The sequence below is a fragment of the Haemorhous mexicanus genome, chromosome 8 (genome assembly GCF_027477595.1).
Source record: "Haemorhous mexicanus isolate bHaeMex1 chromosome 8, bHaeMex1.pri, whole genome shotgun sequence".
Classification (NCBI taxonomy): Eukaryota; Metazoa; Chordata; class Aves; order Passeriformes; family Fringillidae; genus Haemorhous; species Haemorhous mexicanus.
The window spans coordinates 22,521,353-22,546,437 of NC_082348.1; the positions used below are offsets into that span (position 1 = coordinate 22,521,353).

Consider the following 25,085-nt stretch of genomic DNA (forward strand, 5'->3'; position numbering starts at 1 on the left):
CAGCTCAGCAGCTGTGCTGGAACATCAGCTCTGGCTGGGTCTGGAGGAGGAGCTGTAGCCACAGGCTCCCTGAGGTGAGGTTTGCACTCTCCCCCGCGGCCAGGGTGGATGGGGAGAGGTTTTGGGGATGTGCTGAAGCCTCTGCTCCACATGAGACAGTGGGAATGAACGCCCACCCTTGGAGGCTGCAAGCTGAGCTTTCAGCTGGATAAGAAGCAGACCTTCCAGTGAAGGGATGGTGTTTTTATCATGCCAGTTGTTGTCCAGCATGCAACTGGCCCAGTTGTGACATTGCCACCACCCCTCCTCGGGGCAGATCACATCCACAAGGCACATTAACAGTCACACACATGCATCCCTTGTGATGGGGCTTAACTGGCATGACTTTGCTGATGTCAGAGGCAGCTGTCATGTGTAAGCCATTAAAGACCCCCAAAGCACCCCCAGACTCATTTCTGAGGCCTTCCACCAAGGGACTGCACAGGATCCATAATGTTGAAACAGATCCAGCATAGCAAAAGACAGTGTAAAACATCCCTTCCATGGAGGGGAGGTGCTTGGGTGTTCCCATGGACACCTGAAGGTATTAACCCATTGAACTCCACATTTCATGGCACCCCCCAATGGAGAAGACCAGAAGAGGAGTAACAGGATACCATCTCTGGATCCACAGGTGGTGATATCTTTCTAGCACAGTGATGTCCCTCTATCATTCTCTTCCCTCCCAATGCCCCCTGCTTCCTTTTTCCTATTTTTCTCTATCTCCCACCCCCCGTCCCCTTAATGAATTTCCTCACTTTATTCAACCACACTAAAAATGACACTTCCAGGTTCAGCTGAAAGAATAAAGCTTTTTTTCCAAGAAGCTTATTTGTGAAGTTCCACAAAAAATACTATGTCAAGGGACCCCTCTGTGGAGGTCTCTGCTTTAATAGGAAAATGGCTATGGCTTTTGTATGCCAGGGTGCCCTTTGTTGCACAATGATACTGCCAAATCTGCGACTGCTAGTTCGAGAAATAGGAAAGACATAAATCAGCATCACACAGCCTGTCTTTGCCTAATGAGTTTGTAGGTTCAATAATTTATAGAATTCTGTAAATCTACTTTTTTCTGTGGTATTTGCCCTTTTCCCCCATTCTCTTATTGAAATTTGCTAGCGGTGGCATCTGGTTCTCCAGGGATTTCAATTGATTTTCTTGGACAACAATATCTATTTCCAATTCTGTTACCGTGAACCAGAGAGCAGGGCTGAGGTGGGGGATGAAAAAGGTCTGAGAACAGTTTGCTACGGGAGACCTCAGATCCACCTCTGGAGGGCAGGAGGTGCACCAGCCATGGGGACAGGGAGTGACCAGGCCCAAGGAGAAGGACCAGGGTGCAGGCACTTCACAACCAGACAGATGAGTCTACAACCTGCCTGCTCCACAGCAGGGTGACCTGTTCCACTCCATGGGTTCTCTGCACAAGACAGTCCAGCTTCTCCTTTCCTAAGGTGTTTAGGCTATCAAGGATGTTGAAAAAGCTGTGATGGAGGATCTACAGGGAAAAAAAAACAACTCTCCATCTCCCAAAAAAACCAACCTACCAAAACAAAATAACCCCCCAAAACCTAATACAAATTAAATCATTTCTAATGCAGCTTTCTGGCGCATGTAATGTGTTTTTTTACAACCTCCCATTATCAGCTGACAAAGATTGATCAGCTAACGCAATGTCCACTGCGGGAGGGTGACGGTGCAAGGTTGGGTGTCGCGCTTGTGTCACCAAGCCGGGGTGGGGAAAGGCGCTTAGGCTGCTGCCGAGAGCCCTGTCCCTCGGCGGCACGCCTTTGTCTGACACCGTCCTCCCGCCCCTGGCACGGAGGTCCCTCTGCTCCAGCACAGCACGTGCTTTCCCGTTTCATTCCAGACCTGATGTCATGACCGAAGCCCGTTACGCGGTCCCCGCCGCTGCCCGGTTTCTCCGTCACGCCGGCAGCACCGCGACTCGGGGCTTTGCTGGGCGCACCGGGGCCGGCTGCGGGAGGGACGGCGAGGTGCCGAGCAGTGCCGTGCCGTGCCGAGCCGATCCCCGGCGCCGCCCCGCCGCTACGCGCAGAGGGCCGCAGCCGCGCTCGGCGGAGCATCCCTGAGCCAGCCCCTGCTCAGCCCGGTGCCGGCACCTGTGCCCGCACCTGTGCCCGGGCCCGTCGCGCTGCCGCAGGTGGGTACGGCGGGCGGAGGGCACCTTGGCCGGCGGGCGGGGGCGGGGGGCGGCGCGGCGGGGCTGCGGCTGCCCGCCCCCTCCCTCCTTCCCTCCCTCCGTCAGGCGGGCGGGGAGCTGCGGCGGGAGGGAGCGGGAGCGGCGGGGCGCAGCCTCCCGGGCCGCAGCGGGGATGCGCCGCGGATCCCGGCCAGGAGGTGGGCGCGGAGCGGCGGCGCTGGGGGCGCGGGTGCGGGCCCGGAGCGGCGGGCCGGGCCGGGCCGTGCGGGGAGTCCCGGGTCGGGCGGCGGAGCCGGGCTCGGCGGGCGCTGCGCGGTGCCGGTGCCGCGGCGGGGCGCGGCGGTGCCGCCGGGGGAGGCGGGAGCGGCCGGGGCGCGGCGGCGGCGAGCCCGGGGCTGAGGCTGAGGCTGAGGCCGGGGCTGGGGCCGTGGCCCGGCCCGGCCGCGGCTCTGAGGCCCCGGGGCGCAGCCGGAGCATCCGGACCGGGGGAGCCGGGCCGGGGTTACGTAACGGCATCCGCGCAGAGAGATGCGCCGGTGTCAGCCCCGGCTTCCCTGGCGCTCCCCGAAGTCGTGATTTTTTTCGCCCTTCCCTGCAGAGCAATTTAAAATGCTCCAATAAACTGTGTGGTCTGTGAGGTTCAGTTGCAGATTAGCTATTGTCAAGTTGATGCACTCTTAGGAGACCTCTTTGCTTTCGTTCTATTTCTCTCCAAAAAAGGCAGGAACGGCCTGTATTCCCAATTTGCTAGCAAGGCTGCAAATCCCTTCCAAGTACTTTGAACGTGTATTCATTAAAATTGATGTTTGAAAAGAATGTGTTTGCCCAAAGTGCTGATGCTTAAAATGATTGTATGACGTGAGCTTTGCCATTGGCTCGTCATTTCATGTCATTTCTAATTGCTGTCGTGTGCTGGGAGGATACATTGGTGATTTTCTTGCCGAAAGCTTCAGCAATGCAGGTACCATGGACTAACTAACAGTAGCTGAAACCAAAGACCTTGCTGGACTTCTCAGAGCAAATTAGGAAGCCAAGGTCAAATAGCAAACGTCAGTGCAACTTGTATGGGGTAGAGTGAGAGAACAAAAGTATTCACAAATCTTATTTGAGAGTTTAAGTGAAAAGTGTTCCTTAAATAGACTATTACTCAGTAGATGAAAAAATTGCTTAGTGAAGGTGTGAGGAAATTGCTATTTTAGGACTACAATTAACTATATCAGCTCAGTTTTAATGGGACTAGTACATTTAATTGCATTCCTAACAGATTTTCTGTTCTCTAGATGATTAACTTGCAGAATGATACCAGCTCAAAGATTAAAATCTCATCAAGTATCTAATGGTTTCTCTACAGTGTAATTGTGTTTGGTTTATAATAGTTCTTTTCTAATAACCAGCCTGTGCCCATACAGCTGTAGATACTATAATTAGACTTTTTATCTTGGTGTAAATGACATGACTTTGACCTTTAGAGGTTAAACAGATGTCGTTGTTATGGAATTTATATGTTTAGTGAAGCATATTTTGTGTATTTATTAAATACTGTTTTCTTTTCTTTTTCTTTAAGAACTACACACGAAGACCACTTTATCTTTTCTCTCCACGTTAGATAAATTAACAGAGAGGTGTACAACACTGATTATTTGAAAAGTGTAACAGTTTTATATTTAAACAACCTTTTCTTTCAAAGTACACGGCAGGATGTATATCTGGAGAACAGTATTGGAGGGTTTGTTACTGAAGATTCCCTAAACATTTGCCCTTGCTACTGAAGGCTGAAAGAGGTACCCTTTGTTGTACTGTAGTTCATCAGGCATGCTTCTTCCACTTCCCATTAATTTGCTATTGCTCTCCCAGAATCTCCAGAGCACTTAGAGCTGTACTGTGGGGGGCCTTGGCTGCAGCCTTGCTTATTGCTGGAATAGTTTTGCTCTTAGCCCATTCTGGGAGTTCATTCATAAATGTCTGTGACGTGAGCACTGGTTTGCATATACTTGTAGGAACACACGTGGGGTTTTTTTCCAAGTGCTGGTGTTGAAGGGCTGTACTCTGTATGTTTATGTGCTCAGATGTGTTTTTATACAGCCATCAAAAACTTTATTGACAGGTGTCAGAGTTGCTCTGCGTCTGAGAAGCAATTTGGACATTATTACATTAAATATCACATTATTCCAAAGCTGCCATGGCTGTGGAAAGTTAAAGCTCCGTGACTTGTGTGATTGGGCACTCCCTGGCCTCCTGCTCTAGTACAAATGGTGGTAGGCATGAGACTGCTCTCCTTTGCCACTTCTTTCTCCAGCCCACTCTGAAGATGAGCAGAGTTTTCTTACTACTTCTTCCTTTATTCCTCTGGCACAGGTGTGTGTGTGTGTGATTGTGTGTGTGTGTCCCTGTACATTTCAGCTGAGCCACAGCCTACCGATGGATTTCTTAGTGTGGAGGAAGTGAATGATTTTGTTCTTGTTCTTCCAAGTACATGGGATATCAGCAAGGGTTTTTCCCTGGGAATTTATACTTCTTTACCATGGGGCTTTGTCTCAGGAGGGCTGTATTTCTTAAGGGACTTTAGTCAGCCTTCTGTGCCTGTGCCATGCCGGAAAACCTGCTATTCCTGCAGTGGGAGACAGGAAGGAGCTGCCAGCCCTTTGCTGCTAAAGATGTGTGTGTGTTTATATTTTTAATGTGTGTGTATGTATAGAATGAGCCTGTCCTAATGATTTCATTAGCCCCTCTGCCTCATCTATAGGGCAGCAAATACTTGTACATTACTCCTGTATTTTCTAATATTTTTTTAAAACACTGAACAATTCAAACAGTTCCTAGAGATTTCTGGGAGTTTGTTTTTAGGTTTTTTTTTTCTTTTCCTTGTAACTAAATGTTTTCTGGTTTTGAAGCTTTTGACTGTCCTGGTATGGGAAAAGGCAGCAGTTTCTGTAGATAATTTTCATGGGGAATGTTACCCTGGGTAATTAGACTTCAAAAAGGAATTTCTCCAAGAATTTCCTTCAGGCTTGTGTTTCTTTCATAAGCTAAGTTTAATGAGCTTTAAAAAAATCCTTCACAGTGGAATACTAAAGTAAATGCTTACTCTTTTTTGTGTGTGTGTGTGTTTGTGTGTTGAATTTGCCATATCAGCATTGGTGTTGAAGGAAGCAAGCAAAAGGCACAGTATGATTGTGAAGGATGCAGAGGTGCTAAAATGATGCATTGGATCCTTTACATCAGTAGAGTAGAGCACAGATCTGGGATTGCTTTGTTATGAAAACAAGTCAACCCAAAGTAGGCAACATTTGTCCAAGAATGATCTAAAGATCGATTTCAAGAAACCTTATCTTGGAATGGGATACACTTTTTCAGATGATGAACTGAAACATTTCTCAACAGAAAATCTAACAAGTCAGGATGCCCAAAGAAGAGTCTGTATGAAACCTGTGCCATGGAGTGAAGCCTGCCTGCTCAGACAGAGGAGGCCTAGGCTACATCTCCCCAGCAGATGTACCTGATCAATACTGGAAAATGAAAAGCAATAGGAGGACTTTGCCCTGTAGCTGTTCCTGCTTCCTGTAAAATGTTTGAGGTGGGAGCCCAAAAAGTTACAGAAACCTTGGTGGTGACTGCTAATTGACCTTAGATACAGGCAGTGGAATTGGTGGGACTTTGATGGCTCATGCTGACAGTTTAAGTGAGAAAGGGCTGAAAAATAAATAAATGGGAAAGGAAATAAAGCAGGAGCCCCAGGTGTGGGGGAGCATGACAAGGGCCACGCCATTGGAAGGGAGCAGCTTGGTGTGAGGTCCAGGCCATGGGTCAGGACTTGGACCCACTGAGCAGCTGGAGTGAGCATTCTGTTCCTCAGGGTCTCTTGTGGCAGGGTCACATGGATCTTGATTTTTGTGTATCGTGGAATAGACAAGCTGGGATAGAAATGCCACACTCATCCTGCTTAATATAACATGACTTTATTTTATTCAGATTATGTGATGCAGTGGTGTCTCTCAATTCTTGTTGCTAGTCCAACCTCTTCCCCTGTGACAAACCCAGTAGGGATAAGGTGATGTTAAATGGAATTTGGGTCAGGAGAAATTTCTGTTAACATCCTCCAGGAATGGTTCCAGGCTGATGATTCTTCTTCCTGTTCCCTCTCTGCCTTTACTGTGTCTGTCCTGTCTGTAGTCAGCCTGCATCTGCAGTGGGACTGCAAGTGCACTCTTGCTCCCATTTCTACTTTATTAGGATTTTTATAGCTGACCTTCTCAGGGATCTGTGGCATCCTTTTGATCTTTTTTCAGGAAAACAGTGTTTAACTGTTTCTTCCCTTCTGCCTTTCAAATCAAATTCAACCTTGTTTGGAAAGAAATGGCAGTGTTATAGGAGAAGTGGGAGAGAAATTAACCCAGAGAGACTGTGGCTCATCTTCCTAGATTACAATTTTTAGATTTTAGCCACAAGATAAGTTTCTTTAATTTATTTTCAGGGAAAATAGTGGAGAGCAACTTATTTTCTTTTAGAAGTTGGAATTTAGGGAGCCAGTTAGCTGTGTTGTCACCGGATAAGGACAGATCTAGGGAAAATGGAAAGGCACGATCACTGATGGGGAGCTACAGAAATGGCAAGAAATGGACTAGATAAAGGGACTTTCATCTTGAAAATGAGAATCTGGAGTGGTTTGTTCAGTGACAAATGTTTCTTTCAGAGTAGAGTGGGTCAGCTGGGTGAGAAAGTGGTGGCTAATGGTGGAAATGATACTTAGTTAAGAGGAAGAAGCTCCAACATAAAACAGCTCGCTGAGATCCGAAACAGCAGCAGTTGGTGTTGAGTCATCGTGAAGTGCCTCTGACCCCAATGTGAGCATGGCATATGCATCCCTCTGGTAAGTAATTGTGCTGCTTTTCTGTTTAAGTCCATCCTTCTGGAATTTATTCTGTTTCGGGAGAACAAGCTTCATAAGATGTTTGCCAAACCCAGAAGGATAGGAATGATATGAAAGAGAGCTGTAGAACAGTCAGAGGATGAGTCTGTCTCTAGCCAGACAAATTATTTTTCTTTCTTTGTAATGACTGAAGAATGCTAAAATCCATCTCCTTTTCCCCCAGCCCTTCCTGTCAGTTAAATACAAGTTGTCTTTCCACACTCCCTTGTGCCTGAGACCTCTGTTCTGTGTGTAACTTCTCGGAAGTATAGGCAGGTCACAGTTGCTACCTGGTGTAATATTCTTGGGTGACATAATTATGGGCAAAAATAATGCATTCTCTGACTGAAGGGGGAAAAAAAAAGAGAGGTCTCTAACTCTCCTTAGCTGTGACCTATATTGTGTGGGTGTGCAAATATGCTGTGGAAAGCTAAATGTAAATTACATGCTGTTCCACTGAGCAGGCTTTTCTTGGTTCTCCTAATAATTGGTAGCGTAGCCAACATACAAAACCCATGGTCAGTTTGCAGAATGCAATTCAGTGACAGGCAAGGCAATGTAATTATTATTTGCAATGCAAAATAATCTTTAAAAAACCCAAACAAGGTATTTTCTCTGGTAGCTGCATGCTCTGCCTCTTGCCCAGTCACCATAAATACTGTTTTGTGACAGAGCCTGCAATTAATAAAAAGAGTGGCTTCTGTCTTTAATTAATACAATAATGGTTGTTATCTCTTTTGATGTGTGTTGAGGATTATTGGGGGAGGCCTCAAACCAAGTCAGAAATGAGGTTTAGAATTAGCCCAGCTGACCAACCCTGAGACCCTTACAGGACTCCCCAACAGCTCCACGAGGTTGTGCAGTATCTGTGGGTTTAAGGGAAAGAAACAGCTTCAGAAGTCATCTATGGCAGGCTTTAAATTGCCATTTCTGGTGATGCAGAGGTTGTGGTTGGATCTGCGGGTGCTCTGAGATGTAGCAATGACATGGCAGCTTGGGCTCATAGCTCCTACCCTTTCCACAACAGCTGCTCTGTGTGTCTGTCTTCCTGCTGCAAATCTAAATTTTCTGAGCTACATTAGGAAGAGGAGAGGGTGTCAGATTTTTTGCCTTTTAACTTAATGAATTCCATCATCAATTTCTTTGGGTTTTCGTAGTATTTTGGCCAAAACCATGTAACATTAATCCACAAAGAGTAGGTTCAGCCAAAACAGCCAGTTGTAATCATGTGGCCTTTCCTAAAGCTGTGATATTTTTATTAATACCCTTGGGTTTAGGTTTCCAGCTGAGATGCCCAGCCCTGTTGTGCAGAGGCTGTGTAGCAGATCCCTGCTCGTGGTTCTCCTGACGTTTTGTGCCTTGCTGGGTGCCCCATTTTTCTCCCAGCTGTATGACCTTTGTAGAGCCAAACTACAAACAAGCTGAACACTTGTCCTCTCTGACACGAGCCCATTCTAGTAGTTGGGATGTTGCTCTGTGTGAGGGCAGCACAGGGCAGAGAAGGAAGGAAGGATTGTTGCCTCCAGCTCTGATTCCTGCTGCCTGCCCAGCCCGGAGCTGTGCTGGCCCTTGGCTGCTGCCTTGTGGTGCAAAGGCACAGAGATACTATTATTGCCTGCCACCTTATGGTGTTTCTGGTGAAATTACCTTCTGATGCATTCATTATTAGATTTCCCCCTCAATGTTCTTCAGCATTTTTAAAGATTTATTCAGTGTTTTCAGATTTTTATGCTTTCTTCTTAACTTTGTGAGCGCATTAGCTCAAATCATTTTGCATAAAGCTGTCAAATACCAGCCATAAACCTGTGCTGTATCTCTTTACTATTCCATATATTATTGACTATTTGAATTATTTTAAAGTTACACATAATTCTTTTGTAAAGTATGAATCCATTGACTTTAGAATCTTCTGCATTTTCTTCATTCTTTTTCACATGTCTTTTTGTACTAAATCAGTAAAAATCATTTCAAAGATGGAGTAAGGAATAATGCCGTGTAAAATGCAGGTGGATAATAACAATAACTTGATAAAAGTGGTGAATTTCCCCTAAGGGGAGCAGCTAGCTAACACCAGATGAAGGGGCTTTATGTACAGTAAACCAGAACTTGTGATTGATGTATATTAGGCTCATAGATCTCTGTAGGAAAAAGGCAGTATCTCATAAGGAAGAAATTGTTTTTTATGCCATTGCATAAGTTCAAAGGTACTGAACATAGTTAAAAATGATGGTTTTGTTTTGCTCTGCTTTGTCTGGTTGTGGGCACTGCACTCGGTGCTGAGAAACACTGAGCGTGCTTGTGGGGGGTATGGCAGCTTCAGAGATTTTATTCTTCAACATCTGTGGCAGCCTTCCCATTTTGGAATCTAGGGGAAACAAACTGCTCTTAAGGCTGCAGATATCTTGAGGAACACATAGTTCTGCTTTCTTGGCTGATTCTTGGGTGGCTTGCCATGAAAAGTGTGTCATAGCTGTGTGATATAACACTGAGAAAACCACCAACATTGCTAAATCTGTTTGTAGGTGAAATTCAGTTTCTTATAAAGAAATGTAATGAGTGCAAACTTATTTTGAAACGAATTGTTTAAAATCCAAATGCACCAGGGGTGTGTTCATCCCTTCTGGCTTTCCAGCACTGAGACATCTTCCCAGCTCTTGCCCTCTCTGTCCTTCTGTCTGTCCTGCACAGGTCACTCCCCAGCTGTTAACTCACTGCTCCTGGAATTCCAGACCTGTGCCCAGGCTCACTGCCCCTCCTGGTGACACAGGCATGTCCTCTGGGCCAGGCTGGTGATGCTCCATGCTGTTCCCTCCAGCTGCCATGCCTGTGTGCTCCTCCTAAGGACCTAAGGGTCCTTATGATCTCAGGAGATCCTTGGGGGGCAGTGCCAGGGGCTGGGGGTATAAAAGGAAAAAAAACCTTGGAGAACAGAAGGCCTGGATACTCAGAGTGCAAGCATACCAGGGAAAATGGGTTATTTGCCTACCAGTGCTTATGCCTAGGAGCAGTGTAAGGTGCCATTTCTTAATAGCAGCAAGTGAAATATATTTGCACTTTAGGTTGGTGTTTCTGTCAAGGTGGATTATGCATCTCAGCCGTGCTGAAGCAGATTTAAACATAATGGTGCAACTTCCAAATGCAGGTTTCTCATTTAGGAGGACAAGTCTGAACAGAAATAAATGTCTGTATGTGTTGTGGGACCCAGAAAGTAATTCAAGCAGACCTTTCTGAAATTTTTCTTTTTAAGCAATCTTGGTATGCTGCAAAAATGAATTTAAAATCTTTAGTTCCCCACAGGGAACAGCACAGAAAATCAATAATTTTTCAGCTAATGTCAGTTTTTTTCCATTAAAAGATAAATGAGGAAGTGTGAAGCTTCCAGTCTTCTCAGACTTCTGTGTACTTCCCAGACAGCTGGTTTTAATTTATCTTTATGTTTTGTATAGTGTGTACTTAATGCTTGTCATTCCCATGGCCAGGCATTGCTTGTACTTATGAATTAAATAATCAAATAATGATGCAACTGTGGTATGTTTTAAAAGCCTTTGTTCAACTAAGAGGGCGAATGTTTTATTTGAGGAAATTAAAGTTTGTAGGAAACTGAAATTGATCCCTGTCATGGGTTAGATTTTTACTTACTTGGGGATGTGCTGGCTCATATTATCTTTGTAGTCTCTGAAATTTATCAGGGTTTAAGTACTGGTGCTTTGGAGGGTCTGGTCTCGCATTTAATTTTCATAAACAAAAATATTATGGGACAGAATAGGCATTTGACAAATGATTTCAAAGGCTAAAACATAAATATTTGAAGGGAATGGATGGACTGTAGGTTTCAAACTTCTACTCTAGGCTTCTACTCTAGGTTGCCTTTTGTCTTCTGAGGGTCTGGCTGGAGTGATGGGGCAGTGGAGACCACTGCCCTGGATCTGCAGGGTGAAAAAGAAAAGGAAAATGACCTTCCTAAGTTTCCACTTGCACAGGCGAAGCCCTGCTTTTTAAAATAGGTACAGTTTTCCTGTTTCAGGATGCTTGTTAAAAATCAGAGAAAATGAGGATGAATTTGAAATTTTCTTTCCAGAACACTGCAATTTCCAACTGAACATCTACAGTGCTTTTCTCCCCTCTTTTTTTAAGCTGCCTTTTAGATTTTTTTATGATTGGAAAGCTGTCCCAAAACCTATTTATCAGGTGTCACTATGTAGCAGTAATGCAATTAACCTCACAAGTCCTTTTTACTTCCTTAGTGTATTTGCTTGGTAGTCTTTCAAGAATTATTTTACTGCTATTTTCTGGTGTTGATTAATTTTGGAACAGGTATTGCATACAGCAGGGGAGTTTCTCTTCTGTGTAAATGGCTATGGGCAACTTGGCTGAGGTTGCTGGCACATATTTGGCTAAATGCTGATTTACCAGCTATTGTGAAGGACTGAAGAACGTTGAAAAAATTAACAAAGTTACTTAAGGAAATTACTGCTCTCCTTACAGCTGGAGTGATTTCTCCTCTCAAGGAAGAAAAAGAAATTGCAACAGAAATTGAAAGTCAGTATTGAGATAAAACAAATGTCAAGGGTAACAAAATCCTGTACTATTTTGAGGTATGAAATTGTCCTAAAGTGCCTTAAAAATAAGTGTCTAAGTTCAGTATCTTTGTTCATTCTGTGGCAATATGCACATTAATGAAAAGTTTGAATGGAAAAACACTAAGTCTCGCTTTTGAATAGAACCTGGATGCTCTAATTCAGTTTTCTGGTGTAACTTTCTCAAGATACATTTATTTATGATAATGAAAGTATTATGAATGGAGATAAAAATCTTTTTGGGATGACATTTTTGTATATCACAATAGATTTTCACTGTCTAAATGATAGATGACTCAGAATCAATGCTTTTTATTCTAATGAATTTACAAATACTGAGTTGTCCCTACCTGAGTTTATAATTTGTGCATGGTAACAAGGAGCGGAGAGAGAAATTTCATCTCTATTTTTATATTTATGGTATCTTTTATGGCTTTTAATATTTTATTAGCATTTTATTGTTTATACTTCTGGCATTAATCTTGCATAAAGTATTGTTTTCAGGACTATTCTTATGCCTAGATGTTGTTGCCAGATAACAATAGGAGATTTTTCAGCAGCTAAGAAATCAGTAGGCAACAGGAAGCTTAAAAAGGAGATGCTGAACTTCAAACCATGACATCAGAAGTTCAGAAAAACCTGAGGACTTGAGTTGGAGCCTCTGACACAAATTGTGAGGGCTGGAGCACATCTCCTGTGAAGACAGGCTGGGAGAGTTGGGTTTGTTGAGCCTGGAGAAGAGAAGGCTCCAGGGAGACTTCACAGCACCTGTCCTTGCCTAAAGGGAGCCTTTTTACAGGGCTGTGCTGGCAGGACAAGGAGCAGTTAAATACACTGATAAAGGGTGGGTTAAGGTCAGATGTGAGGAAGAAATCCTTCACTCTGAGGGTGCCTCAGGTTGCCCAGAGCAGCTGTGGATGCCCCATCCCTGGCAGTGTTCAAGGCCAGTTTGGACAGGGCTCTGAGCAGCTCTGTCAGGTCCTGTGAAAGGTGCCCAGCCCATGGCAGACAGCTGGAACTTGATGACCTTTAAGGTTCCTTTCTACTCAAACCATTCTGTGACTCTATATGTAGGTTTTCATTGTCAGCAAAATATGAAGTGAACCCTTCTCTTCTTTCTGCTTTGGTGGTGGTGCCTAAATCTTCTGTTTCATAAATGTATAATTCCTGAAAAGAGAAAAGGGGACGCTTCTAGTTTGGTCACCAGTTTTATTCATGCAAGTTTATCACTAGAATCCTGCCTATACATTGTTGAGCCTGTTCTGGAAAATCCAAATTTGTCACCATCTTACATGGGAATAGGAAACTCTGAGTGGGAACAGTGCTCCTTGATTTGCCAAAGTCAGTGAGCAGAGGGAGGAGGAATACTTAATGAACTCAGTTTGACTGGAGGTTGTGTCAGCCAGCACATCTTCTTGGCTCAGCCAAGATCACAGATAAAATCTTATGGTGGTTGTTAGCAGCAGAGTTGGAGGTGTGGATGGAATCCTGGCAACTGAGGGATTCGTGTTACGTGAGTGAAGTCAGATGTCGTCATGAAAGAAAATTTTTGGTGTCGTGTCTTGAGCATGAGTATACACCCAGCAGGGATGGATGCCCCCTTTTCAGGCTGAGAATCAGTCCTGACAGAATTGCAGGTGAAGGCTGAGCTGCTTCCTTCTGAGAAATCATGATGACAGTAATTGAAACAATCAGATTTATGCTCCGCTCCTTACTGCTGGAGGTCTTTTTGTTATCTTTAACTCGGTGTTAATTTAGGTCACCCTTTAGTCTAAGTAAAAGAGACCACAAGTGCTTTTTCTCTTGACTCTATGTCTGTACAGAATGTCTAGAGGATGCTGTTCGTTTTGGTGCTAGTGTATTTCATGAAGTCTCTGTTTGATATGAGAATGAAAGGGCTCTTAAAATAATTTGGTGGCTTAGAGTATGCATTTATTTATTTTGGGCATCTTCCTGTAATTCCTGCTTTTATGTATCGTACAAAGTCCTTAAAAAATGCTTGTTTCATTGGCAATCATCAGGGATGCACAAGTGCAGCAAGAGCCTGTGAGTCTCTAATATCTGTCCTGCAGCTTGAAGGGTGCAAGCAGTGTCCTCCTTGAGCCCTCCTGAGACAGATGAGGAGCTGTGTGTGCAGTAAACTTCATGGTCTGCCCAAAAATACTGCACAGGGAAAAGTGTCTTCCAAAAATTAGCTCACAATTGAAAAGAGATTGCAAATAGAAAAAACCCACAAGAGTTACTTTTTTTCTTTGAAACACCAAATTTGTGCAAGTAAAGTTGTAACTCATCATTTGCTCTCACAGCTCTTGAGAAAATTAACACATTTCCAATAGAAGTAGATGTAAGGACAAGTCTTTAATTTTCCTGTTGTTTATCTTCTGAATACAGTTCACCAATGTCATTTGTTTCATTAATGTTTCAGAGTGCATAATAATTTCTAATAGAGAAATGTGACTGCCCTTGTCTCTTCCTCCAGGCTTAAACAACATTTTGTCATATCTGTTTATATTGTGTATGTGAAAGTGTCATTATGAACCTGAAAATGCCTCTGAGCATGTTTTGTGGAAGTTGAAAGCCCCTGAGTGGTAATGGCAGGGCATTGTTGACCTTGTTGGTGTGCTAAGTGCTAGTGGCTGTGTTTTGGGATGCAGAACATCTCGATAGTCACTTCTCTGTGATGTGGTCTTCTTCAAGTGTTCTCACTGGTAAAATCTGCTTGCTTATGTTAGAGAACTGGAATGCTTTCCTCAGATAGGGGAATATTTCTGAAAAGGTGAAACACGTGGAAGGAGCCACCCACTGTGGAAATAATGGAGGCTAAGAAAGTTATTTTGCCAAAAATAGTTGCAAGTACATGCAAATCTAGCTAAACAAATGGTATGTGAGAGCTTTCTGACCAGTTGTGGATAAATAAGTACAAGATTTCTACAGTTACATCTCTTACTCTGTATAGTGGGAGCTACTCTCAGGCCTTGGGAACTAGGATTGTCTGTGGGGGAAAAAAATAGTTAAGACAGCATCCCTTGAAAAATATAGCTAATGAGTTTGGAAATATTTTTTGCCTCCCCTAGACATGAAAGATGAGCACAGGCTGGATGTGGTGTGTTAGGTCTGCTGAGCCTGGTGTCCTGCCCATGGCAGTAACTCAGAGCAAGGAGCACAGCATCCTGCCCTTACCAAGCTTTTCCCTCTGCTCGTGGACTGGGAAGTGTCACAGGGAGCTCAGGATACCTATTTCCCCCACCCAGTTGGTCCAGTCTCTTCCTAGACCTTAAAAGTGGCAGGTGTATGTGCTTATTATGGGGTGGTACAGTGTGTGTAGGCTTGAAGAAACCCAGGGACATTGCATCCAGTATTGGGGGCTGGGGACACCTCGTGGTGCAGGGCAGACCCCAAAGTGAAAACAGAGTAAACACAATTAAAAGAAAAATTAGGGTGATTTTTCCATCCTTCTGCTAGCCTTAGAGGATAGGCTGTAAGTTTCTGCATGGCTCTGGGGCCAAGGGATACCAGAGAGGTCCAGGTGGATCTGTGCCTCCTGTGGGCCCTGCAGAAAATAGAGACAGTACAGGGGTCCACAGAAGAGTATTTGTGACTCCCTTGGTTTAGGGAGTGCAATTTACTGGTCTGTTGTACTCTGAGAAATGTTTCAGTTTTGTGCCTTTGTTACTGAATTTGGATTAAGTTTAATAAATATTTTTCATAAAAGGAAAAAGGGAGAAAATACTGAAAAAATGAAATTTTATCTGAATACATTTTTAATGACGTGTTCATTTTGGTGTGTCTTGATGTTTAAAAGTTTCTTTTAACTTGAAATTTCTCCTTTCTTCCTCCTCTCGGTCTCTGAACTAAAAAAGAATCTGCTTCTCATGCAGCCAAAATAGGTTCTTTTTTTCAGTTAAGGAGTTGAGGTTTATGAAACATGTCAATAAACATGCCCAAGGAAAAACTTGCTTGTTCCAAAAATACAAGGCAGATTTTTCTAGTTAAGAAAAGTCATCCTAGCATATGGTGTGTTTCTTTTAAGATGCAAAATATACATATACTGAGATGAACCCTCTGGAGGAACTTTGAGGAAGTAGCTCTTGCTCTTAAAGCTTCAGTCTTCATTTGTTTCAGCAGACATTTACATTCTGAAGATTTTTCTTCCCAATTTCTAAAAGATGATCATGGTGCCCTGCCAAACTGTTGTTGACAATCTGTTTCTTGTAGGATACTGTTACATATAAATAGTGCCTTTTTTATGTCTAATTTTTCAAGCCAGGAGAAACATTGGGATTTGCTTTCAGCATGAGTCTAGAATAACATTGTCTCTGGCATAGTAGTTGTTGTAGTCTTGCATGACAACTGTTGTACACATGGTTCTACATGACTGAGGCTGCAGAATTGATGGGGTTTTCTGTGTGATTGATGTGTTTGTGCTCCTAGGGCTGCCTGATGTGGCTCTTGCAGTGCCTCGCCTGCTGTGGCAGCAGCCTGTGTTCAGTGCCACCACGCCACTGTGACCTTCAGACAGACCAGCAAAAAAAAAAACCCATCTTGTTTTCTCAGCATCCCAAAGGACAATTAGGAATGGTTGCCTGAGCAACATGACATCGCTGTCCAGTGCCACAGGGATGGCTGTGGTGCCAGTTGGACTGTTCTCCCAGAAATGGCAGAAATCGCTTCCACGCGCAGAACCGAGAGCTAGCGGAGGAATGCTTGTGCTTCCCGTTTGTTTTTCATCTTTGCTTGGGCTCTCTTCTGCTGAAGTGGTAGAAAATAAGCAAAGGCATAGAGTAAACAGAGGAGTAGAGGATTGAAAGAAAGGGCAGCATGAACAAAGAAGGGAATCCTGTGGGAAAGAGAGGTGGGGATGCTCTGCGTTTTGGATGTAGGAACAAAGAAGTGGAAAAAAATCTGGCAGAAAAGATTGTCAGTGTGGAAGAAACATTTAAACAGAATAAAATCATTTAGAAAAGGAATGAGGGAGAAAGAAAACATGGGCAATGCTGGAGGAGCAGTGTAAATGGGAAAAAATGGAAAATATCTTTTTTTAGATAAAAAAAGAGCATGTAATAGCTCTTACATTAAAGCTGTATTAACTAATGAGATTTGTTAAATCTGTGTGGCTGAAAAATCTCTATTTCAGGTTTTGGCGTTATTTGTTTTAGTTTTTGTTAATTATAAAGAAACCAACAGACTTATTGATGCCTTGATACTTGGGTAAGTTTCCCTAAAACAAAACCTACCAAAGATCTCTTCTGGATTCAGCTGCTTATCGATCTTGTGTGGTTAAGGCCCACTTGTATTTTGCAGCCAACAGCTCACAAGGGAGCAATGTGGCTGGTATCACATCTGTCTGCCTTTTTTCTTCTCAGCTTGAATGAAGAACTACCTATTTACAGCTAGGATAACTGTGGGGAGGCCTTGGCACCCGTCCAGACAAAGGGCTCACAGTCACGTCTCTACATCACACAGAGATGCTGTAGCTACTTTCCTGCTGTTAACCCACCTAATTTCCCTTGTTTTGTACATATATAGCCTGGGAATTTTTGGATAGCTCATGTGCTGTATGAAATTCTTGTTCCATCTGTTCAGAGCATTTGAGCTTTATAATAAATTCAGAGCAATTCATAGGTTTAGAACTTGGCTGGTTTTTTCAGACAGTAAAGAATTATGTGGAAGTCTTTCAAAATAAAAGCTAAGCTGTGAGAAGAGAATTACACAATAAACTAAATAGGAAATAAGGAATATTGAAACTAGATGATTTTTAAGGTCCCTTCCATCCCAAACCATTCTATAATTCTATGAAATATTTTCTTTCAGTGTTTTTCCTGAGTGGGCTGTATGTGTTTGAATTTTAACTACCTGCGGTCTCCTTAAGAGTCAGTTTCTTTTGCCACGTAGGTGCTAGCTTGTTCAGTTTTTACAGAAAGATATTCCTTGTCCAGAACTGTTTGTGTTCTACTTTAACAGCTTTTCTGCTATGTAATTTCATTATGAATGATGTAATCTTTAAAGCTTTTATTTTTTCCTCTCTGGTAGCGTGGTTTGATGGCATCAATAAAATCTGTTACACTGAGGTGTGTTCTAATATATTAAAATCTCATTTTTGCTGGTTGCTGTAATACTCTGCTCTATCAGATGCTTTTAATGTAGCTGCTACTGTGAGCAGTCACAATGACAAAGGGCTTGTGCATGTGCAGTTGGGTTTAGAAATCAGAGGTTTGCATGTTACAGAGCTCTAATGCCAGCTACAGCAAAGCTCATCTCTCTTCCCTTAATAGCCTAATAGTTGACATGAATTTATTTTCTACTTTCATGGTGTCCAACTTCTGTTTATGTCTTTTTTTATATTGTAATCTCACCAGCATCTCCTGAAGGAAAGGTAAAGTTCTGATGGCTCCATCAGCTTCTTATACAAATATCAGCTACCTAAGTAACAGAAAATTATAAACCCACTCCATAAAAGTACCTATACAGGTTTCCCTGTCCTGTGTCTTGGAATTAAGAACATCCCCCTTAAAAGGACCTGTCTCTTTTTATTAGAGGGTCTGCACTTGGTTAGGGTTCCTTTTTTGCCCTGTGAAGCTTGTTTATAAAGCTAGAAGCAATTGCAGTGACTAGGCACATGAAACAGCTGCCCCACTGCAGGAATGGGAGCAGGGTCCTTGTAAGAGCTTCTAGTCTGCCATTGAGAATTGTTGCTTATTTAAATTTCAAGTCTAAATCAAGGCTAAATGCAGATTTTTGGAGGTTAATTTTAGGATGCATCTAGCTAATAAAAAAAGTTACTCTTATGTCTAACGTAAAAATAAAAATATTTTGTTTGGTTACACTGTCCTCAGGATAAAGCATCTCTATTTATATATAGAGATTTTTAGTTATTTATTTGAATGAAGAACAGTGCATTTTTGAAGTGTAGTTGCAGATAAAAGTCTTTATATCTTTGTATAAATGTTATAAACAATAAGCAGAGAGACCTAGGGTATTTTCCCTAATATTGAGGGAATAGAATAAATTTTATTGAACTGTTTTGTGTTTTTTTTCCTCTCTCTACCTTGGACTAAAAATCTTTTTTATGGTATGTGCACATAAAGATTTATAGTTTTTGTCTCTTAAATATAAATATATATAAAAATAAGGAAAGCATTTATTTAGTCTTTACTGCAAAAATTGGTTACTTTATACTTTGCAAAGCTGTATATTTTAGGTGTTGTTCAGTAAATTCTAAGTCCTACACCTAGAATTTCTGGTGTATAAGCAATACATTTATGATGGTCTCCTTTTGAAAAATAAAATTATGATTCTGTAATTTTGGAAATAATTTTTTCCCTCTTCCATGATCTCCTCTACATGCAGCCTGTGTGACCTTACTTTCCATTCTTCTGGCCCCATGTTTCTCAGAAGATCTCTATGTATTATTATTTTTATTAGATTAAAATAGAATTCCAGATGCATTTTCTATATGTCTGCTATTCATGTGATTGGGAATGGACTCTCTGGGCTTTCAAAATGTATTTATTTGTGTGTGCTCCCCTGCTGGAGTGCCTTGTCATATGCAAGTCAAGTGGCTGGGTGAGTCACTGTGGTGTTCAAGTCAGATTACAGTCAGCCTCTCCCATTTTACTCAACTCTTTGGTGCTGCATGGTCACTGCTGATGAGTCATCTCTCAGGTTCACTGCTAAATTCCTGGTATTTCTGAAAAGTCTGTTACTGTGGCAGATGATACAGAGCAAACTGGGATGGGATATTTGCTAGGATGCATGCCATAACTGAGAGCTGCTAGCTCAGCACTGGCTGCAGAACTTTTGTGTGTGGTGCAGTTCCAAATACCCTTCCAGGACTGACAATTCAAACTTTTTTTAATTGCTACATCATGATTTTCATACTTGAAATTAGTCAAGTAACATTTTTTTTTCAGACAGCTCTCAGAGCAGAGCTGCACTTTTGTAGGCATTAGGGATTTTTTAAGGCTAGGAAGAGATGATGGATGTCTTGCTTGGTGTGCTACATGAGACAGCAAAAAAACCTCCACTTAAAATTCCTGCAACCATCTAATTGTATCATCTGCAATAATTCCACTCTCTGCTTACACCAATTCCACTTAGAAACGTAATAAGACAGAAGCAGAAGTAACTATTGCAAGAGTGGAATATGTAAGATTTTCTGAAGAAAGGATGTTCTTTGATGTTTTATCTTTTTATATTTGATGGGTGAAACAAAGAGCAGCCAACAAGCTCCAAGCAATGCCTAGGTGTTAGAAAGACAAATTACTTGTTGAGGTTTAAGGCTTGACGTGCATCAGTGATCTCAGTGGGTTGCCAAAGCCCTGGAAGAAGGTTAGAGGACACAAAGAATGCAGAATTTACAAGCCACGAGCACGTATGGCAGAACTCTCAAAATAAGGAAGAAGCTAATAGAACAAATTTAGCAGCTGTGCTGGGTCAGAGGTGTTTCCAGCAGGGGGAGGTCAGGACCAGACTCACGGATCACAGGAAAGCACTGACTCAGAAGTGGGAGAGAGCCCGTGGACTGTTCAGCATATGAAACGAGAGGATCCTCAGCCAATAGAAGGTAGAATAGAATACTGATTAATAAGAGAGCTATGCAACTTGTAGTCAATAAATACTAACTCCTTTGTTTGCTAAAATGTACAAATGGCAAAAGGTTTTGCTAGTTGGTGTGCTTGATATGGGGAGCACCACTGAGCACCCAGGCTTGCCAGCTGTGTCTCTCAGGTGTGTCATTATTGGCTGCTTGCACACTGGGTAGTGAGGCTGAATTTTGTGGGCAACAAAACCACCAAAGTTACTGAATCACATTGCATGCAGTTCTGCAGTGGGCAATAATTCCTGATCATCTGTAAAAATACCTGCTGTGGCCACAAGTCAGAAACACACCCAACATCATAAATCCTGTTGTATAAAAGTGCCACAGATAAAAGCATGAGTTAGGCTACCAAGAAAGCAAGCCTGTCACCCTTGTCTTGAGGTACCCCAGTGCCTTGGAGGCCTATGCCCCAGCAAGGAGCTCCTACTCACATATCACATGCCCTTCTCCTTTCTTTCTTCCTGGATTCTCAACAATGACTGGATAATGCTATATGGTGATCCATGAATATGAGCATGTGAAGAGCTTTTGAGAAATAGTAATTTGATTATCTGCACTAAGAGAAAACAGTTTTTTATGAGATTTAGAATACTCAGTTTTTCATTTTGGTACTTGAATAATTATGACTAAAATGCTTTCCCAAAGAAGCATCAATACAGCAATTGGCTCATAATTCTGGGTGGCTTTTTCTTTGAGGATTTTTGTGTGGCAAGTGTGAAGGTGCTCTTTAAGTGATTTGTATTTTGCCTTAGCCTGGAGCTGCTGCACCCTTATCTCCCATGTGGCTTCAAAGACTTGGTTTGTAGCATTGCAGATGTAAAGATGATGTATTTAGTCATTATGTGCTCTATTTGTCCTGGCTCTAATAGTGGCTTTTCTGGTTCAAGAAAGGCAATGCAAGCAGCATCTGCAGCTTTGTAGCAGTTTTGCAGCAGCTTCAATCTTCATAAGTGTGTCAGATTCTTCCAATGAATAAGTACTTCACAGCACTGTTTTTTCCTTGGTGGGTTTGTTTTCTGTGTGATGTGTTCCTTAGGAGCAAGTCTTGTTTCTTTTGTGTGATAGATCATGGTGAGGGTTTGTGTCTTTTCCATGTATCTTTTGGAGTAAGAAATGAGACCCATTAAATGTCAGGGTTGATTTCAGTGAGTCTCACTGGTAACAAAGACATACATGAGTAATATCCTTGAACTGGCTGTACTAATACCTAGATTTTTTTTTTTCTTTAGATGCAATTTTCCAAGGTGAGCTTGTACATCAAGATATACTGGAGTTGTCTTTCTCTGAAGAAGGCATCTAGGATTCATCTCTGCTTCTTTGTCTGATGTGTGAATATGCTACTTAGATAATTAATCTGGACATCTGTGATGACAGTTGTCATGTGTAGAAATAGTATTTATATAGTAATTGTCTGGGGATGCTTCTAGGTGGTCAGGAAGTGCTGCATTTCTGGTGGTGCTAGTTAATTCCTGGAAAGAAGTCTTGCTCCTGTAGCTCCCTGCATGTTTCATTTGTAGTTCAGAAGGACAGGGTGTGGTGTTTTTCCCTTTCTCTGAAGTTTTGTCAACACTTCAATTTTAAAGCATTTATTAAATCATCTCAATTAGGATGCATTTTTTCATATTACAGGATTAAAATCTGTATATTAGAGCAAAAATATTTCCGTAATAATTGGCTTCTGTGGCCTTTCAGCCCACCAGATGGGCAAACAGTAAAAGTCTAAAACATTCCAGGATCAATATTTCAAATTAGAATAGTTGGTGTCGCTGTGACTAAAACCCATAATTTTTCTGTGTGCCTGTAGCGTTTAGGACACTGCAGAGTATCCCTGGTATCTGCAGAGTGGAGCATAGGCAGTGAGACATAAATGCTCTTCCACCTGAAGTCTTCAGGAGGGAGGATAATGGAAGTGTGGTGTTCCTGAGTCCTGGCTTCTGTCCAGGGGCTTTCAGGCCAAGCAGGGTGGCAGAGTCCCAGTGGCTGTTGTGTTGGGAAAGCTTGTGCTGAGTGCATGGGTCACACCAGCACCTGTTCTGGGATGGTAGACCACTACCTGGTGTTAGTGAAGAGTGAGATTTGGTTGCTGTCAGTTTGCTTTTAATGTGACTCAGTGGGCTCTGATCATTCCCAAGTTTTGAATTACTGCTCTTGTATTTGACATGGGTGTGCCATCTTTGCCAGGCAGGAAATTACTAACATTCCTTTTAGAAATGAAATGGTGAATTCTGGGCCTATGCTGATATGGAAACATGCTAAACCAAACAAAAATAGGAACTTTTAAAAAACATCCCACATTCCTCTAATTTCTGCCTCTTATTTCTATTTATTTCCAAGCATAATAAAAAAATTACTGTAAAGGTTTTTTGGGTTTTTTTTTTTGTTTGTTTGGGTTTTTTGTTTGTTTGTTTTTTGTTTTGGTTTTTTTTTTTTTTCCCCTGGCATGATATTGTATAATTTTTTTCAAATGCTAGATAAGGGCTGTTTGGATATTTGCAGATCCACAAGCCACTACCCTTATTATTCTGAAAATACAGCTCAAAGAGAGCTGCTTCAGCCTTCTTACATGATTAAAATACCATTAAATAGATACAGGACTGTAGGGACAATACTGCAGAATGTAGGTGTTGTTTCTGTCCTGGTTTTTAGTTGTAGAATGTCACTTTGGTTTTACATCTTAATATGTTCCCGTGCTTAGGAATCCACAGAGAGAAATGTAATTGTGTGCAATTTTTGTTTCTCTTGGAGCAGTAGTTAATATCTTGGGCTGTGGGTTTGGTGGTGGCTGTTTCTTTTAGGGGAACTGTAAGTTAATTACTCAATTGCAGTGACCTGAATGAAGAGGACAAGGATGGACCTGATGACAAATTCCTCTGTTTTTCACTTTCTGAGGTGATGCTTTGAGCTCCCCAATTTCACTAAATCTGTTCTACTGGAAGTGGCCATTGCACTTTATCATTTCCAGGGAAACAGAAGGAGACCAGTCTCCCTGATGTCAGTGACAGGCACTTCACTTTCCACTGCTCTTGTCAGGAGGTTCCAGCAGGTCCATGTGATGGCTTAGTAGAGATGGTGCTGTACCATGTACATAGCAGTCAGATCAGGGAGAATTGAACTGACACTTGTGGGCTACCTACAAAACTATTTATAGCTTCTTCATGGTAGAGAATAATGGATTTTTTTTAAAATTTGTGACTACTGTTTATCATTGTTTATTGCATTCAGGACAGCATAAGGAATCAGAGCTTTTTCTACAGTTCTTTTTGTCTTGCATTATTTTCAGCTTCACAATTGTTGTGAGAGAGATCCAGGTAACTGATCCTATACTGGAGCTTCTTTTTGTGGCAGACATGGTTTTTATTAAACTGTGTCACATGGCATTAGTTGAGGTGACATTTTCCTTTTGATTTGTAAATAAAAATCTTATCCCAATGTTGTGTAACGAAAAGTAGGAGTATTTTAGCTGATGATGGGAACCTAGAACATTCCGTGTCAGCAGGTTGGTTTTTGCCCCTTTATTTTATGCAGTAAAATCATGATTAGAGCTTTTAAAGGCAACAGTAGTAACTCATGCCTCTCTGGAAGAGATAATATATCTATATTTGGAAGATTCTTCAAGAAAGTGGTACCTCAAGTCTTTGGCTCTATTCCATTTGATTGAATGTACCATTATTGGAATTTTTCATCATAATTTAGGTGATGAGTCATTTTTGATTAGACAAAGAGCAAAAAAAAAATCAATCTATAAACAAACCAAAGATTTGAAATGACAGTCACAACAGACTAAAATAAGGAAATGTTTTAAACCTGCATATGTAATTCTGCAGCATCTCCATTTAGTATGCTTTTATTTATCTAGTGAATTAGGTAATAAAGAAAACTCTTGAAAATCTGTCTCCAATTAGTGAAAGCTACTGTCAATATGGTAATAGAATAAATGTTTTAGTGAACTGGTCTTAAACTGCTTCTCCTTGTATAACCAACAGTAGTTCACTTAATGCAGTACCATCTATGACAGGCTTTTTTCTGCTAGATTCTTTGCACTGTTAACTTTCAGTTTATTTCCCTTGGCATGGTGAGGTGATGGTTGCCACACAAATATATAGAGGTGGTAGAAGAAGGAGGCAGCAGAAAAGGAGTCACAGCCCTTTTGCTCTGATGCATAGACCGTACAAATGGGAAGCCCTTATGGTTTCTTTGATGTAAAAGTCACAGAAAAAGGCCTTATTACTTGTCCTGTATCCTGTTGTGAGGATTTACAGGGCAGCTCATCAACATCAGTGCCATTGTCCTTTCTGTGCAAGGTACAGTTACAATCTGCATTCCCTGTCATTGGCCTTGCCAGCAGTCACAAGCCATTCAAAAATCAGTGATATTTTTTCTTTGAAAAGCATCTCACTGAAGTACCAGCTCCAGTTTGGTGAAGCCCTCAGAGCAACAGGAGATGGAAGAGGAGAAAGTAAGACATTTGTGATGGACAAATGTATGTAGATTCCTAAAGGACTTGAGAAAACTTGCAAATATTTTAATAAAATGAAACAATATTAGACTTATATGTATATACTGGGTACTTGCTTTTGCTTAATGTTTTCAAGTCAAGGTGGCTGAATATGAAAAATGAAAACTGGGAATATTTTACTTGATGTTCCTTTCACTTGTACTTTCTTAGGCATCTTCCCCATTTAGAGGAAAGGCTGGGTTAATAATTTTATTTGTCTGAATCAAATTTCAAAGAAAATATGTCAATAGTTTGTAATACATCCCTCTCTTACTATCTTCTGTGCTATATAGTGCTGCAATTGT

General features: G+C 41.9%; 1 protein-coding gene across 2 annotated transcripts in view; it reads left to right on the forward strand.

Moving 5' to 3' along the window:
• The first annotated feature begins 2,299 nt into the window (after positions 1-2,299).
• OSBPL6 (oxysterol binding protein like 6) overlaps positions 2,300-25,085 on the forward strand; it is a 96,096-nt gene continuing 73,310 nt past the window's right edge. For both annotated transcript variants that reach the window (XR_009487358.1, XM_059853188.1), the window contains exon 1: positions 2,300-2,400. The gene's annotated coding sequence lies outside the window, so the exon portion shown is untranslated. The remainder of the gene's footprint in view (positions 2,401-25,085) is intronic.